Consider the following 16,344-nt stretch of genomic DNA (forward strand, 5'->3'; position numbering starts at 1 on the left):
AACAACTTTTGAAGAATCACAAAGGTCTGCAGCATCAGTCTGCAGATTAAATAATGTACCAGACAAGCACTTAGATGAAAACACTTAAGTATTTGACACTTGAAGCCTTGCTTCAATCACCAATGATTATGCTAGTTATGAGGAAAGAAGGGTTGAATGATTGAAATACATCCTTATCTGAAGCCATGGGCTTTTTCTACCCCAGTAGAATAATAATTAGATTAAACACAGTAATAATTACTCTATAAGCAACACAAAAACACCCACAAAAACATTGCTGGTTAGTAGGGAAGGATGATATTCACAAAGCACCACCAGAAAGACTGCTCTTTTAATTCTACGTAAAGCTGCTGTTGGAAGTTTTTGGCATTTCCTGAAATAGGCTTTAATTGAAAAAGATGCAACACGACCATCATCTTTAAGACTGTCAAAAGAAAACTACATGAGATGTAGTCAGTTAAGGTTTTTTTTACATATTTATAGGACAAGATCCACAACTGAGCAAGTGAATAAAGGAGGTTAAGACAAGTTTACATTGATCTCAGAGGTCCCCAAAACATGCCTGTGAATTTTGTTGCTGAAAAAACACTCCAGTATTGGACTTTCGCATGTCTAAAACTCCTCTGTTTCAGCCCTGTTTAGAACTCCTCTGTTTCTGTGTCCGTGGCTTTAGATGTGAATGAGCTGTCTGGCTCCACCCCTGACTCCGACCCTCTCAAGAAATGGATGCAGCTTAATGGATGTGGCTCTCCTGATCCTCCTCTCAGCTTGGGAGAGACTTTCTTCCAAGCGGGGAGGGCCAACCAAACCTGGGGGCGGGGGGCTAACTCCCCACATGGCATCATGAGGGGAAAATCTGAGAACCTTTTGTTTCAGCACACATTTTCTGAAAGGTTGAGAAACGGGGGGGTTCTGATTCTTGGGGGGATTTTGGACAAGCCAAACCTAAAAAAGAGATTTTGCATAATATGTGACCTTTAATATCCCGGGGAAAGAATTTGTGGAGTTGCAGAGTTAGTTTAAATCCACACATCACTTGAAAAAAACAGACACGTGTGCAACTCTCTGTTCAGGGCTGAATGATTTGGGAAAACAAATTGCATTTTTTTTCCCATTATTGTGATTGCAATTTAAGATGCTGTATTTTCTGGGTTCATTTTCTCTTGCATATTTCAACAAAAAGAAAAATTAATCATTCTATGTTATGACCAACACAATGTTAGATGGATTAAACTAGGGCTAAATGATTCTGGGGAAAAAAAGGATTATTTTGATTCATATTGCAAATTGCATTTTAATCGTTGTATCAAAGGGAATGATCATTTTCATGCCATTGTCATTCTAATTGAGAAAAAAAATACAAAAATAAGGAAAGTAACATTTTTGCAATTTTTAGAAACTGAAATGTTAAACTGGTATTCTGTTACATATTTTTTGGTTAAACAAACATTACAAGTTCTTTGATTTGAAAATCGCAGTAGGACATATTGCGATTTAATCTTAAACAAATTTCGATTATTTGCCCAGCCCTAGTGGAAAATTACCACCTGTCACCAGTCAAATGTGGGTGTTTGCAATAGGGCTGAATGATTTGCAAAATAATCTAATTGCTATTTTTTCCCCAATATTGCGATTGCAATTTAATATGCAGTTATTTTTAGGTTCCTCATCTTATATGCTCATTAAACACAAGCAATAATTCATTCTATATTAGAACCTGCACTATATTGAATTTAAAAATGGGGATAAACAATCTTTTAAAAAAAATGTAATATATGTGTGTATATATATACATATATATTGTGATTTTTGCTCTAATTGCAAATGTGTTATCAATTGCCATATTGAAATGGATTTGTACAGTATTCTCATTTTGATTAAGAAAGAAATATACATAAACAAGATAAGGACTTGTGTAAAAATTCTAAAAAAAAAAAGACTCTTTAATGTTTGCATGATGTGCAGAACATAAAATCTGCTGCTGCTGCAAAACAAAACTGCATTAAACTGGTATTTTATTTATTTATTTATTTATTATGTTTTTGTTTTATTGTTTTTTTTTTTTTTTTACAAATTTTAGGTTAAAGAAATATTGCACTGTCTGCAATTTGAAAATCGCAGCAGGCCATATTGCGATCTAATCTGATTTGCAATTAATTTCCCAGCCCTAGTTTGCACTGGATTAGGTAAATAAAAGATTGATTTTATAAACCATTAACCACTGGGTCTTTGCTAAAGGTCTTTAAACCAATATTTTGCTCGTCTTAAGTCCAAGACAGTTATACATGGCCTGAATTCTGGCATGAGATTACAGGAATCATACTAAAATATTTAATAATTGCAAGTGTTGAACTCATAATAGAGGAAAATGCCATATGAATCTCTAGTGCCACAGTATATCATGCAGCAAATATTTGCACAATCAGATATTATCTTGCCTCTCAGTTGATGGTTAATTGCAATTAAATCTGACTTTTCTGGCCTGGCTGCAATGGAGCCTCAAACCAGCCTTAAAGAATATGAAAGTTGGAACATTTCGTGTTGTTAAAAAGCCCATAACTTTAATACTGTAATTCTTGATTTTCATATTATACCTTATCTCATTATGCTGCTGGTTAGAATGAAGTGGCAGGTAAAATATGTGAGTGGCTGGTAGATTATTGAAACCACCAGCCAGAGAGGTGAAAAAGTTCAGCTGTTCATAACAATGCAAATGGAAGACATGCTAAGAAAAAAATGTTTTAGGTTGAATAATTTTGTTTGATGTCATTATAAATCTGATAGATTTGGGTATGTCTCTACTTAAACACACTCTAAAACAGACACATGCGGTCTGAGGGATGCGTTCAGAATTAGATAGGAAGTGTAGAAGAGAAATGTGCTCACTGCATTAGTTACTCATACAAAAACTGTGCTTGTTAGAGTGTGATTAAAGTCAACAGTTTATACACGTTCAACCTAGAAGTTGTCACTGTGGGCTTTTGATCAGTTTGGAACATAGACTGAAGAAAAACCTGAGTGACTTCAGCTATTTGGCTGCTAAATCTGTACTCTGAAGCCACCATATTCACACCGCAGACAGACTAACTTTCAGCCTAGAGCCAGACAAAGAGGTGGAGCTGAGGCATATATAACCTGAATTTCCATGCACTTTGCCTGCGCTGCAGCAGTTTTGCTCCAACCAGCGGCAGGTGCCCTCGTCCACTGGCAGCACAGCAAAGCATCATGGGAGTACCAGAAGTGGGGGTACCAGAAGCTCAAGACAAGAGGCAATAGAAACAGAAAAATAAGAAGTTTGGCTTTGGTAGAGGAGATTTGGCTAATTTTTAATGGGTTTAACCCACATACTAGGGCTGGGCAATTAATCAAAACATAGACTAAATCACAATTTTCAAATTGCATAAGGTGCAATATTTCTTTAAACAGAATTTTGTGTCAAAATAAAAGTTTAACTTTATTTCTAGCAGAGATGGTATGCATTACATATCATGCAGTCATTCAAGTGCCATTCTTTAGGAAAAAGTCAACAATAACTTCCAACTTTCTCAATTTTTAATTTTTATTTTTATTAAACATGAGAATGACAAAAAAATGGTCACTCCCTTCAACACAACCATTCACATGCAATTTGCAATATGGGTCAAAATCATCACAATTAGATTTCTTTAATTGCTCATCCTAAGGATAAAATAGTTTGGGACTTTTCATTATTTGTTATTGCTATGTCGTTTTCACTTCCTGTGTTAGATTTCAGTTTTGTTTTAATTAGTTTTGACTGCTGGTTTATTGGTTTAGTTTAGTTTTTATTTTGCAAAAATGCTTCGTTTTAGTTTAGTTTTTATTAGTTTTAGTGTTAGTTTTAGTTTTTTACGGATAGATGTTGGGGCTGAGTGAGCAGCAAACATTTTTAAAAACATATTAAAACAGGCTACTCTTCACTTATCATTCTATTTACTTAATGATGATGTTTAAATACAACTACAGACATAAATCTACCACTATGTGAAGTCTTAACCAATCAGATCAGGCAATTTTACACTCCCAGACTTGGGTGTAGGCGCCAGTCAGTATGGTTGTGTTAAAGACTAAACTAAGGAGTAGGGGTGCCCGATAAGACGATCTCAGATTGTGAAGAAATAGAATGTATTGGCAATCTGCTTAATCTGTTTTATCGTAGGATCGGCTCTACTACTTCTTGCTCTTTGCTCCCCCCACCCCACTCCCTGATGCAGCGGTGAACTCACGCTGCGAGTGAAAGTGAAACTTACGATTTAGCTCTCATGACGATTTCTAACTCTTATACGAAGCTTCGTCTTGGTTTTCTGAACTATCAGTGTGCAAAAAATATTTATTTGCACAATCTGCACAGAGCTTATCAATGTTTTTTTGATGAGCTCTAAACAGCGTCCTCCGGTCTGCCGTCTGCAGTGGGGTAAAGTGTGTCTGAGGCAGGTAGCCTACAGTTGTAACTGTCACAGCCGACATTGTTTTGCTTTCAATTATTATTTTCCGAGTTAATTACAAGCCTTTCCACCTGGCAAGTAAACGTCAGGATTACACAGTTACGGGTGAAGCGTTATAACATCAGCGTCACTAACTTGCAAATTTGTCAAGAAATTTAATGAAAAAAAAAAATCGGGATATGATTTTTTTTCCACATCGCCCACCCCTACTAAGGAGGCTGATGTTTTGTCTCCATTTTTATTTTATTTTAGTTGCTTGTAGTTGCTTTTGTTTGTCAGACAATACATAAGATGAGGAACTTAAGGAAAATCGCATATCTAATATCAATTGCGATATTGGGTAAAGAAAAAAAAGCAATTAGATTATTTTTGCAAATCGTTCAGCCCTACCACATACTCAGCTCTGCTGCTCATCCCACAAATGCATGTTCCTTACAGATGTGGAACCATTTAAAGGGAAATAAACAGGCTTTCCAATGGTATAATTATTGCCAAGAAGGACCGCTACAACAGAGAAATAATCTACCAAACATAAATGACCCCACTTTTAGCCCTGAGTTTAGTAATAATCTGTAAACAGAATTATTTCTCCTGCTGAAATCATCATTTGAACATGGGGTGTAGATGGGACTCCTGCAGCTTCACAGTTCAACCACGGAGGTTAATGCTTGTTTTGGGCCACCATGACTAGACATCCCCTGGCTTTACAAGTTGTTGGGGAAAAATGAGGTGATCCAAGTGCCCATATAAGAAATATATGTAACATAGGTTTAGTTAGTTTTAAGATTTAAACATTTCAGTGCCATTAATCTTCATATTGTACATTTAAAACAGCTCTTCAAGAATCTCTGCCAGGGAAAACGCATAAGGGCTGTTTCTGCTAAATAAGCAATTCATTTGACACCTGACCCAAAGTTATGCGTTTTACACGTGCATATAAATACAAAGAATTAGCTTAATAAACACATGGACTCTGAACAGGAGCTTTTAAACCTCTACAGATTGTATACTATAAGCTCCGTGTATTTGGGTATTAAATGGTTAGTTTGACTGTCAACACGGCACTAATAAGGGGAACTAAAAGCAGGTTATAACTTTGAGAAACTGGCAAATGTAATCATGTTCAGCTGCTGTAAAACACAGATTTCTTTAGCTAACAACAAAGTTATTAGCCCGTTAGCTAGCTAAGCTACGCACTTTAAATTAATTTACCTGTGACGTCACCGGCAGTCGTACTGTCACCTCCTTTAAAGTCTGCTGTTTTATTATAAAAATCTCACTTATGACTGCATCTCCTGCCTACTACAGTCACTGAAAGCTCTGTTTCCACTGAACTCTCACGTTAGCTCATGGACGCCGCCATGTTTGCAGCGTCTCTACGGGAGCCTGCGCGGCCAAATGCCGAGACGCGAAAGAGACGTGCTGAGCGTCTGCTCCCCTCCGCCCCTCCGGTGTACTGTCAGGGAAACGGTGTAATGTAAGGACAAGAGGGAGAGGGTCGATCAGTCAGACAGTCAGCCGCTGCTGGCCTACTTTACCCCGCAGTGAACATGTGAGGAGACTGGAAAACACATCAGTGTGCTTTCATGAATAATCTAATTTAATCTCACCGTGCCTAAAGTCTGTGATGCATTCTGATGAAAAGGCTAAACATAGCCTATGGATTAGCAGAAATATCCCGGACCATAATGTGCCACAGCGAAATGCCTCAGAGGAAAGAAAAGGGTCAATACAGGTCACAGATGAGCAGCTTAGAGGGAGAACACAGTGAATGCAGCTCGTTATTGCATATTTAAGTTTACAGCTGCTGAAAGACAGAACAAAAACAGTTTAAGATTTTGGGTTGATTTAGTGATAGACTGCTGTCATACAAACAGAATGTATGTCCTGTAAAGCAGGGGTTCTCAACCATTTTAGCCCACAACCCTAAAATAAAGGTGCCAGAGACCGGGGACCCCCACAGTACCTGAGGGTGGTTGAACAGCCATGCACAATCAAGACTAGTCAGGTGCAGACAGGGCTGCCCATATGAAGGGATAAATGGGAGAGCTTTCTGGGACCCAGCCAAACTGGGGTACCATGGAGGGAAGGAAAATCAGGGTCCATTTTAAAGTTAGCTAGATATACATGTCCATATTTTACATTTAACCTGAATAATAACCACTCTTAACATAGCAACAGATATCTTTTAAGTCATTTGTGCCATAGTATATAGTCATCTTAAAAATGTAAATTCCATTTTCTTAGAAACAGAATTAAAATAGTAAAAAAAATGTCCAAAAAAGATGGTGGGGAAGGTGGTTAAATGGGATCTTAGAAGTAGCAGAAACGGGTTAGAAGTGGCATAAATTTGATAACAGTGGCAAAAAGAGCAAAAAGTTGCAAAAATGGGTTGAAGTGGCAAAAACAGGCACAGAAAGTGGTAAAAGGGGATTGAAAAGTGGCAGAAATAGGTTTAAAGTGGCAAAAATTAGTGAAATGGGATTTGCAAGTGGGAAAACATGCTTTAAACTGGCAAAAATGGGTTAACTGGGGCAGATAAATTGGCAGAAATAGGTTGAACTGGTCAAAATGGGAATATCAAACAGTGAAATGTGGTTGAAATGGGAAAAAATGGGTGTAAAATATGATATAAAGGGATTGATAGTGGCAATAATGGGTCAACAGAGGCAAAACTATATGGATAGTGGCAAGAATTGGTTTAGAAGTAGCAAAACAGGCAGTATAAAGTGGTGAAAGGGTTTTAAATGGATAAAAATGGGTTTAGAGTGGCAAAAATTGTAGGTAATAAGGAATGCAAATGGGTTAAAATTTGGCGGGAATGGAGTAAAGTGGCAAAAATGGGTCCAAATTAGGCAAAATTTATGAAAAGTGGCAAATAATGGTAATGAAATTGGGTGAGAAAAAAAATCATTTCAAAAGTATTACCCATTTTTTAATGCATCTGGTGACCCCCTCTTAGTATTTCACGACCCCCAATGGGGTCCTGACCCCCAGGTTGAGAACCATTGCTGTAACGTACAATATTAGCCAAGCTTTTTTCTAAATATTGGTTGTATTTTCCTCCTTTAACTGCTTGTTAAAGCACACTTTGGTAAAACCATGTCAGCTTCTCCCTGAAGCCACATTGATGTAAGATAAGTCCAACACTGCTCCTTAATGTCTCATTTCACTTAGAGGATAAGTCAAAAGCAGAAATGTACCTTTTAACTGTTCCTTTATTTCCCTTTCAACCCATGTCAAGTTCATTTTTCTGTGATTGTGTTCATGTCATAATCTTTGATTCACTGAGAGTTTATTTTCTTTCAAAATAAATGCAGGTCTGTATCTAACTTTGCAAAGAAGAGGGATTCCCTAGAATCCCTTGCTGTCATCAGGCAAATCCATCTTGCAAAACTCCACTCTACAAAAATTGTGCCGAACCGTTTTTGGGTCTGGCCAATCAGCTTCTTTTGGAGGTGGTTGCTGGGCGGGATTAAGTTGTACTGGAAGCTGTTAGTAATAGCTGCCACAAGTGTAGGGATACCCTCAGCTGTAGCTGTAGAAAAGCAGCGTTTTATCAGAATTGTGCCACATTTATTTATGAAAACAAGTGCAAGGAGCCCAGTTGAATGCTTCTCTTGGTGTAGATGACATTTTCACAATTCTCTCAACATAGCTTGAAACAACAGATAGACAGCTTCATATATCCATTGCATGGATTTATTTCACATTCATCTGGGAAACCTTAAAGCGTTTGGGAAGGGAAGGACTCCAAAAAATTCTCAGTACCTGATTGGACAAATGTTCTGCCTGTCACATTCATGACGGACCAATCAGAAAAACAAGGCAACATGAGGTCGTACGCCTTCACAATTCATGTACAAATGCTGCTGTAGTATTAGAACAGTGGATGATGATGTGGCTAGAACTTACGCTGAGTCCAATCGTGAAAGAAGCAAAAACATTAGCTTCACAAAGAGAAGCGTCCAGCATACCTCTTTGCTCATGTTCAATAAAAAAAATGTGGCAAAATTCTAGAAAAAATGCCACTTTTCTCCAGCTACATCTGAGCTTCAACGATAGCAAACATTGTACACTCTTTCATTTTCATCTCAATGAGGCTTTCCTGGTTGAATAAATCTAAATAAATAAATACAGTACAATTGAACTCTGCCTGGAAAGAATGCAAACATATGCCGGAGCTCCCAATGTGGCTCTTTACTCTTGTTTTTAATAAAGAAATGTGTTTAAGTCCTGATAAAACTGCCACTGTGGCTACATCTTAGCTAATTGCTCCACCAGCAGCCACTGTACACATGGATCACCGTTACAAACACCGTCCCAGCCCTGTAACAAGTGCAAACTCTTCCCAAAGTAGCTCAGCAGACGAGTGAAAACTCCTTTTCTGTCATAAAAACCTTTCAGTGCTGCTCTTTGCTCTTTGTTTCATAAAAAAATGTTGACGTCTGGTGAGGTCAGGAAGTGGGGGACATCCATAAATGACTGGTAATGGAGGAAAGTTAGTACTTTAAAGCTCTAAATGAGCCTGTATGCTGCATTTATCATCAGAAAATGTCCACATACGAAAACGATTCCTACAGTTTACAAAAAAGTTATTTTTTTAACATCTTAACTGATTCACTTGGCATCAAGGCAATCAATATTACACTTTTTTCTGTCCTGCAGACCTCCTAGAGTCTAGAGGAGTTTTGTACTGAGCTAAGAGGCTAGCTGAGCCCCTTTAATATATAAAAATATCCTTATTATGTCATGAACATTCTTTTAATTGAAATGCTGATGCACTATCAAGAGAATAAACCTTGTGGAGTGAGTGACCGAGTGATGATGAGCGATTCATGACAGTCTGTTCTACACAATGACTCTTTTATGTTAGTCACTGTAGCTGGCTCCTGTTTGAGTACCAGTTTCCTTTCCTCCATACTTTGTTGTTATTTAACTCACATTTAAAAAGCCAATCAAATGAAGAGCTGTTTGGGAGCTGAACAACCAGCTCCACTGATCTGAGCCAAATGATCTGGATTTCTAAAAGGAGACGGATTTCAAATCACAACGAGAGAGACTGGATGGACATCAGCTGAGTAAATCTGGGCAAGATCAGAGTTTACTGAGCTAAACCATGACAACAGTGGACTAAAACAAACCAGACCTCTTTGTGGACATGAACCATACATGAGACTGCTCATCCAGGCTTTAGACAGAGGCTTATTTAATCCAAACCTACTGCTGTTTCCACGTGAGTTGTTTTTTTTTTTAACCTAAATATTGGCACACAAAGTAGCTTAAGAATTAAGACTATTTTTGCACTTTGAGTGCTTGGCATAGTCGTAAAAAGCACAAGACTTGGCCTTTTAGGTATCGTTTCTTCATGCAGAAATCGCTACCTGCCCCCCAACAGAAGTTCTGTTCTCTGCTGCTGCGTGACATCATCTTCAAAGAACTTATAGCTACATCCGAGCTAATCACTACATGGTAGCCATTACTAATGGCCTCCAGTACAACTAAACCCCACCCATAGAAGCTGCCTTGTTCTCCTCAAATGACACTGATTGGTTGAATGATGCAGACTGGACTTTTTCGAGATGGATTTGCCTGATGACATGCATGGATTCTGGCAGATGCATCTGCTTTGCAAGGTTTTGAGGATTTTGCTATCTGGCAAGTTTGACATCATGTCTTATATTGAAGATCTGCTATCTCATATTGACTTTTTTTGGAGTAACTATGGCTTTTTAATCACCATTGAGACATATGATATTGGAATTTTATCTAATAACTTATGATTTTTATCTCCTACTTATCTTTTTTTTAACAACTCTAATGTTTTTTCCTCTCAAAACTTTTAATTTCTAACTCATATTTGACTATGTGTCTCATAAAGGCTCAACGTTAAATGAGAAGCCAGATACGGACGGAGCCTTCTGTCCGTGCTCCGTGTTCATTTCGTCCGTATTTCTGCACGTTTCTATAAAGCTTACGGATAAGGGCCAAATGGAGCAGTACCACCGGAAACTGTGGGGGCAGTGTTGCTGTCACTACCTGATACGCAGAACTTTGAGGAAAAGTTGTGCGAGTTAGCCCCCAACAACGCTGCCTCTGTTTTTATCTTTTATGAAGGAGGTACATTATCAATATCTCCTCCACAGTCGCCATGTTTGTTTTTGAGTTTGTTGTTGTCATAAACTTTTGACTCTGGGCTGCCCCCCCCCCATGGATGTATTGGTTAACATCCATGCCAACGTAAAGGACGCATGGAAGTATGTGAGCAGTGACGGTAACATCGTTTGAAAAGGACGTATACATTTTTGTACGTAAAGGGAGTATAAATGGGTCTTTAGACCCTGCAAGCACATATGAGGACGTTACATTTTGGCTGTCCTACGACAAAATAATTATTCATTTCTGCTTGTAGATTTTTTGAGATCATGTCAACTGACGTTTAAGTCATTTGCTTGAAATGTTTGGAGAATTTGCTGTTTGGATATTTTGAGGAATTTGCGTGGAAAATGTCAAGTATGTTCATGGAAATGAAGGGAATGATAGGGGAAAATGCTTTGATCTGTTTTTTTTTGCATTTTCATGGGAATTTGAGAAATGTATATGTAATTTTTTTTTTTTTTTTAAATTTAATTACATTTTATTGAAATTTCGAAGAATTTGTTTGGATGTTTCCTTCATTTTCATGGATTTTTTTGGGGGGAGAATTTATCCTGTAAATGTTTTTGAATTTACAAAGATATTTTAGGGGGAATACATTTGATATTTGGGGAATTTGCATGGAATTCTGTGGCAAAATTTGTATTGGAAATTTTAGCCTTTATGGAAAATATTTCCATAAAGACTTTTAAAACATATTATACAGTACTTTCTATGGGATATTGTAGAAATATGTTTAAGAATTTTCACAGAAATTTTAGGTACTTTCTTTGAAGACTAGGGTGATTATTTTACTCTTTCTTCTCCAAAATAAGTGGGAGAAACTAAAAGTCCTTTCCAAAGAAAATCTCAGTAGCCAGGAAAATATACAATATTTATGTCATAGTTTTGACTTGGTTGTGAATTTAGATTTAGAATTCTGACTTTTGTTTAATAAATTGAATGTATTTTTATTGTTTGAACTTTTTGGTCTTATGATATTTAATTTTTATTTCATAGTTTCTGATTTTTGTCAATCAATTCTGCATTTTAATTTCATAATTGTGAGTAAGTTCCTCATAATACAAGATTCCATAATTCCAGATTTTTTCTTATTGATGTCTCCGTAGCTTTATCATAAGTTAGACTTTTCTCCTTGTAATTATGACTTTGTGTGCCATCATATTAACATTTTGTGATGATTTTTACCTCTTTTCTTATATTTGTGGCTTCAGAATTTTTTTAAATCAATGTTCAGCTTTCATATGTACTTTCTATTTTACTGGCAGGGATGGGCTTCCATACATTCAGCCTGTGTCTAGACGTAAAAGTTTGCAACACAAATAAACTTGAAGATGTAGTGGTAAAATATTATCCAAGGCTTTTTGTTGGGTTAGTATGACCTTTGCATTTTGAAATCCTGACTTCAGTGTTGCTTGTGAAAGCTTTTAAGGTGGTACTTTTGCTTCTTTTTATGTGCAGAACGCTCCGTCTGCTGCTGCCTCACAAATAATACATCTGTCATAAATGCATGACCTACATCGAAACGCAATCTACACTATTTCACGCGAGCTGTCATATCCTGCACCATCACACTGTTTCATTGAGCGCTTTGCACCGAGTTGATCTAAAATAGGACATCATGTATGACAGTGGTTGGAGAGGAAGAATGTGCCTGCAGCCTGACTGTATGCACACACGCCTGAACATCTGGATGGGGGCGCTGTGACAATAAATGCCCAGAGAGCGTGGCGCTATACATCTGACACAGGAGAATTATAGAGTTAATAGTATTTGGCATGACAGAGAGAGAGAGGGAGCGCAGTGCCGTGCCTGAATGCAGTCTCATCCTGTTTAGTATTCACTGTGCGCAGCGCCTCCAGGCCCCGGAGGGCTCACCTGCCCCGAGTCTAGACGCACTATCACACAGCTTCACGCGGCGGGATCGAACCGGCGGCACCCAGGCTCTACTGTCCGTGAAGGAAAAAGCCACCCAAGGGAGAAGGCACTCCGGTGAGTAGAGAGAGTGGGTCGAGTGGGTGGACTGGTGGGTGGGGCTCAGACAGTCGGGTCGGCTGGGGACGCGCTGCCTGTCTACCTGCCTGCAGCGGCTCAATCAAGCTGTAATCCCGTTACTTCTCGCGATGTAATCTGATTACTTCCACTTTTAATACCTGATGTGCCACATAACTCATTGTGCAGGCTGTACTCGCCATAAAAAAATATTTCTAGCGTCTTTTAAAGGTAGATCAAGACAAAATAAACAATGAAGATGGTTTAAATAGATTTTTAAAAATAAAAGCAAAAAAATTAACAACAAACTCCGGTGATTTCAATGATCTTGCTTTTGTTTTGATAGGATAAAATCACGATATTTTCACTGAGAATGCTCAAAAATAAAGTTTGGCGCCATTTCTCATACAAAGTTTGTGCTTTTGCGAAGTACATTTAAGAAATAGAGTAGGGGTGGAAAATGTATGGCGTTTTTCAACTCTATTGGTATATTTTCAGATTAGACATAGTGTTAGACTTACTAAAAGTGCTGTCCAATCGTTGCAAAAATATCTCAGTCATGATTATTTTGAATGATATTGATGTTTTTGACTAAAAAATACAATCAAATCACTTTGATGTTAAAATGAAAACAAATTTCTGCAGAGAAAGTCTCACAATTAATGAAATGGGGATCACCTGAGTGCAGTCACTGTGTCCCAAGTGCAGGTGTGCAAAGTGGGGGGGCAGGGTGGGCGGTCGACCCCCCGCCCAATTGTTGAAAAATGCGTGTTAAAGTGCCCTCTTTGGAAGCAAAACGCACTCTAAGGCGCCCTCTTGGCAGCCAAAACACACGTTAAAGTGCCCTCTTGGGAGCCAAAATGCGTGTTAAAGTGCCCTCTTGGGATCCAGAATGTGTGTTAAAGTGCCTTCTTGGGAGCCAAAACGTGTGGTAAAGTGCCCTTCTGGTTGGCAAAACACACTAATATGCCCCCTTGGCTGGTTAAAAAATGATTAACTGCCCTCTTGGGTGGCAAAAAGCCATGTTTAAGTACCCTCCTCATTGGCAAAACACACTAAACTGCCTTCTTGGACCAAGACATACTATGAAACTTTACTGTTGCAATGACTTTTATGTTGGGCCCTTTTTTTATCTATATTGAGCCAGAACTATATCTCACAGAACCAGTTTGGATTATCTGGAGCTAAAATGGTGCTAAAATGCACTAGAATACAGGAAATGGCAACTACTTAATTAAAAATGTTCTGGGTGAAGCCCCCCAGACCCCCAAGGGATTTATTTATTTATTTGTATTCTTCACAGTCCATCGTTGAATCTACACAGTTCTTGTGGATGCTGATCCTAACTACAAACTAACTTGAGTAGTCTGTCTAGTTAGTCTGTTTTAAGGCTTTATAATGTGCCATTTGTATAACATATAAACATGTCTAAAGTGCCCTTGAAAACACACCAAACTTAGTGCCCTCTTCAGTGGCGAGAACGCGTTGTATGTGTATGTTGTATGCGCCCTTTTTTTTCTTTTTGCTCCTGACCTTGAAAAAGTCTGTGCACACCACTGCCCAAGTGATTGTAGCATAAAGACACCTGTGTCTGGAAGGTCTGGTCACTGGTTAATCAGTATTCCTGGCTACCATTACACTGCTAAGACAAAAGAACACTCCAAGCAACTCATAGAATATGTTATTGAAAAGTACAAGTCAGGGGATGTATATAAGAATGTCCAAGGCTCTGAACATCCCCCAGAGTTCAGTTAAATCCATCATGAAGAAATGAAGGAATATGTCACATGTGTAAATCTGCCTAGATCAGGCCGTCCTCACAAACTGAGTGAGCGTGCAAGAAGAAGACTAGTGAGATAGTCCACTAAGACACCTATGACTACTTTGAAGGAGTTACAAGCTTTCTTACCAGTCAGCTTTGTGGGAGAGTGGCCACTGTTGAAGAAAACTCAGATTAAATCTGGACTAGAGTTCACCAACAGGCATGTGGGAGACTCCATGGTCAAAAGGAAGAAAGTTATTTGGTCTGATGAGACCAAAATTGAGCTCTTTGGACATCATACAACATGCCAAACATTGCACATCATCAAAAACGCACCATCCCCACTCGGAAGCATGGCGGTGGCAACATTATGCTTTGGGGATGCTTCTCAGCAGCTGGCCCTTGAAGGCTTGTAAAGGTTGACCTCAATCCAATAGAGAACTTGAATCTGGAAATAAAAAGGACTGTTCACGCCTGATCCCTGTGCAAACTGACAGAGCTTGAGCAGTTTTGCAAAGAAGAATAGAGTAAAACTGCAGTGTCTAGATGTCCAAGCAGCACAAAGGTGGCTCTAATAAATACTGACTTCAAGAGGGTGAATATTTATGCAGTCACTTATTTTACATCACAGAAAGGGATTATAAGCTCAGCCTTAAATAAAAAGCAGTGTAGTTAACCCAGGGTGAATTCAGGGTGGTTGTGACATGGTTGAATCTGATGGATGGTGTATTTTCTCATGTGGTTAGTGAAAATAAAACCTGTGTTTCTCAGCCCAGTCAGAGATACCTATTAATGATGCCCTCAATGCTTTGACATCATATAAATGATGCATGGGCAACAATCTAAAATGACACTGAGGCACAGCTTATCCGAGGTAGTCCAAGGACTGACATGTGACAAACGCAGATACCATCATAAACTTGAAATATTTGGGTTTAAGTCAAAATTAAAGACTTTATTTCTTAGAATTCTGAGGTCAGAATGAGAATTCTGAGATCAAAGTTAGAATTCCGAGATCAAAGTTAAAATTCCAAGATCAAGGACTTCTGACATCAAATGCAGAATCCTAAGGTCAAAGTTAGAGTTCCATATTAAAGTTAAAATTACAAGATCAAAGAATTCTGAGATCAAAGTTATGATTTGAGATAAGTTGTAATTCCTTTATCAAAGTTGTAATTATGAGACCAGACCTTTGAGATCAAGTTAGAATTCCGAGATCAAAGTTAGAATTCCGAGAACCTTAGAACTCTGAGATCAAAGCGAGAACTCTGAGATCAAAAAAAGAAGTATGAGATCAAAGATGTAATTCTGAGGTCAAAAAAATCTGGTATCATTGTAAGAATTATGAGGTCAAATTAGAATTCTGAGATCTAAGTTAGAATTCTGAGATTAAAAAAAGAATTCGTAAGTCAAAGATTAAATTCCGAAATCAGAGTAAGAATTCTGACATCAAAGCTAGAATTCTGATATCAAAGTTAGAGTTTTGACATCAAAGTCAGACTTCTCAGATCAAAGTTAGAATTGTGATATCAAAGTTAGAATAATGATATCAACGTTAGAATTCTGACATCAAAGTTGGAATTACTTAGGATCCGGAAATAAAGTTAGAATTCCAAAATTGTAGTTAGAATTCAAGATTGAAGTTAGAATTCTGAGATAAAAGTAAGAATTCTGAGATCGATATTAGGATTAGATATTAAAGTTAGAATTTCAAGATTGAAGTTAGAATTCTGAGATTGAAGTAAGAATTCTGAGATCAAAGTTGGGATCGGATATTTAGAGAAGAATTTCAAGATTGAAATTAGAATTCTGAGATAAAATTCTGTTATCAAAGTTAGAATCCAGGATTAAAGTTAGAATTCTGAAATTGAAGTAAGAATTCTAAGATCAAGGATGGAATCCAGGATTAAAGTTAGAATTCTGAGATTGAAGTAAGAATTCTGAGATCAAAGTTAGAATCTGGGATTAAAG

At 37.8% G+C, this 16,344-nt stretch overlaps 1 protein-coding gene across 2 annotated transcripts in view; it reads right to left on the reverse strand.

Moving 5' to 3' along the window:
- trmt1 (tRNA methyltransferase 1) overlaps nt 1-5,867 on the reverse strand; it is a 28,734-nt gene extending 22,867 nt beyond the window's left edge. Inside the window, exon 1 of one of the 2 annotated variants that reach the window (XM_041784353.1) lies at nt 5,676-5,867. The gene's annotated coding sequence lies outside the window, so the exon portion shown is untranslated. Of the gene's footprint in view, nt 1-5,660 lie in introns of both variants that reach the window. The other variant, XM_041784354.1, reaches the window with a different exon arrangement.
- Between the last annotated feature and the right edge of the window lie 10,477 nt (nt 5,868-16,344).

Source organism: Cheilinus undulatus, linkage group 4 (assembly GCF_018320785.1).
Source record: "Cheilinus undulatus linkage group 4, ASM1832078v1, whole genome shotgun sequence".
Classification (NCBI taxonomy): domain Eukaryota; kingdom Metazoa; phylum Chordata; class Actinopteri; order Labriformes; family Labridae; genus Cheilinus; species Cheilinus undulatus.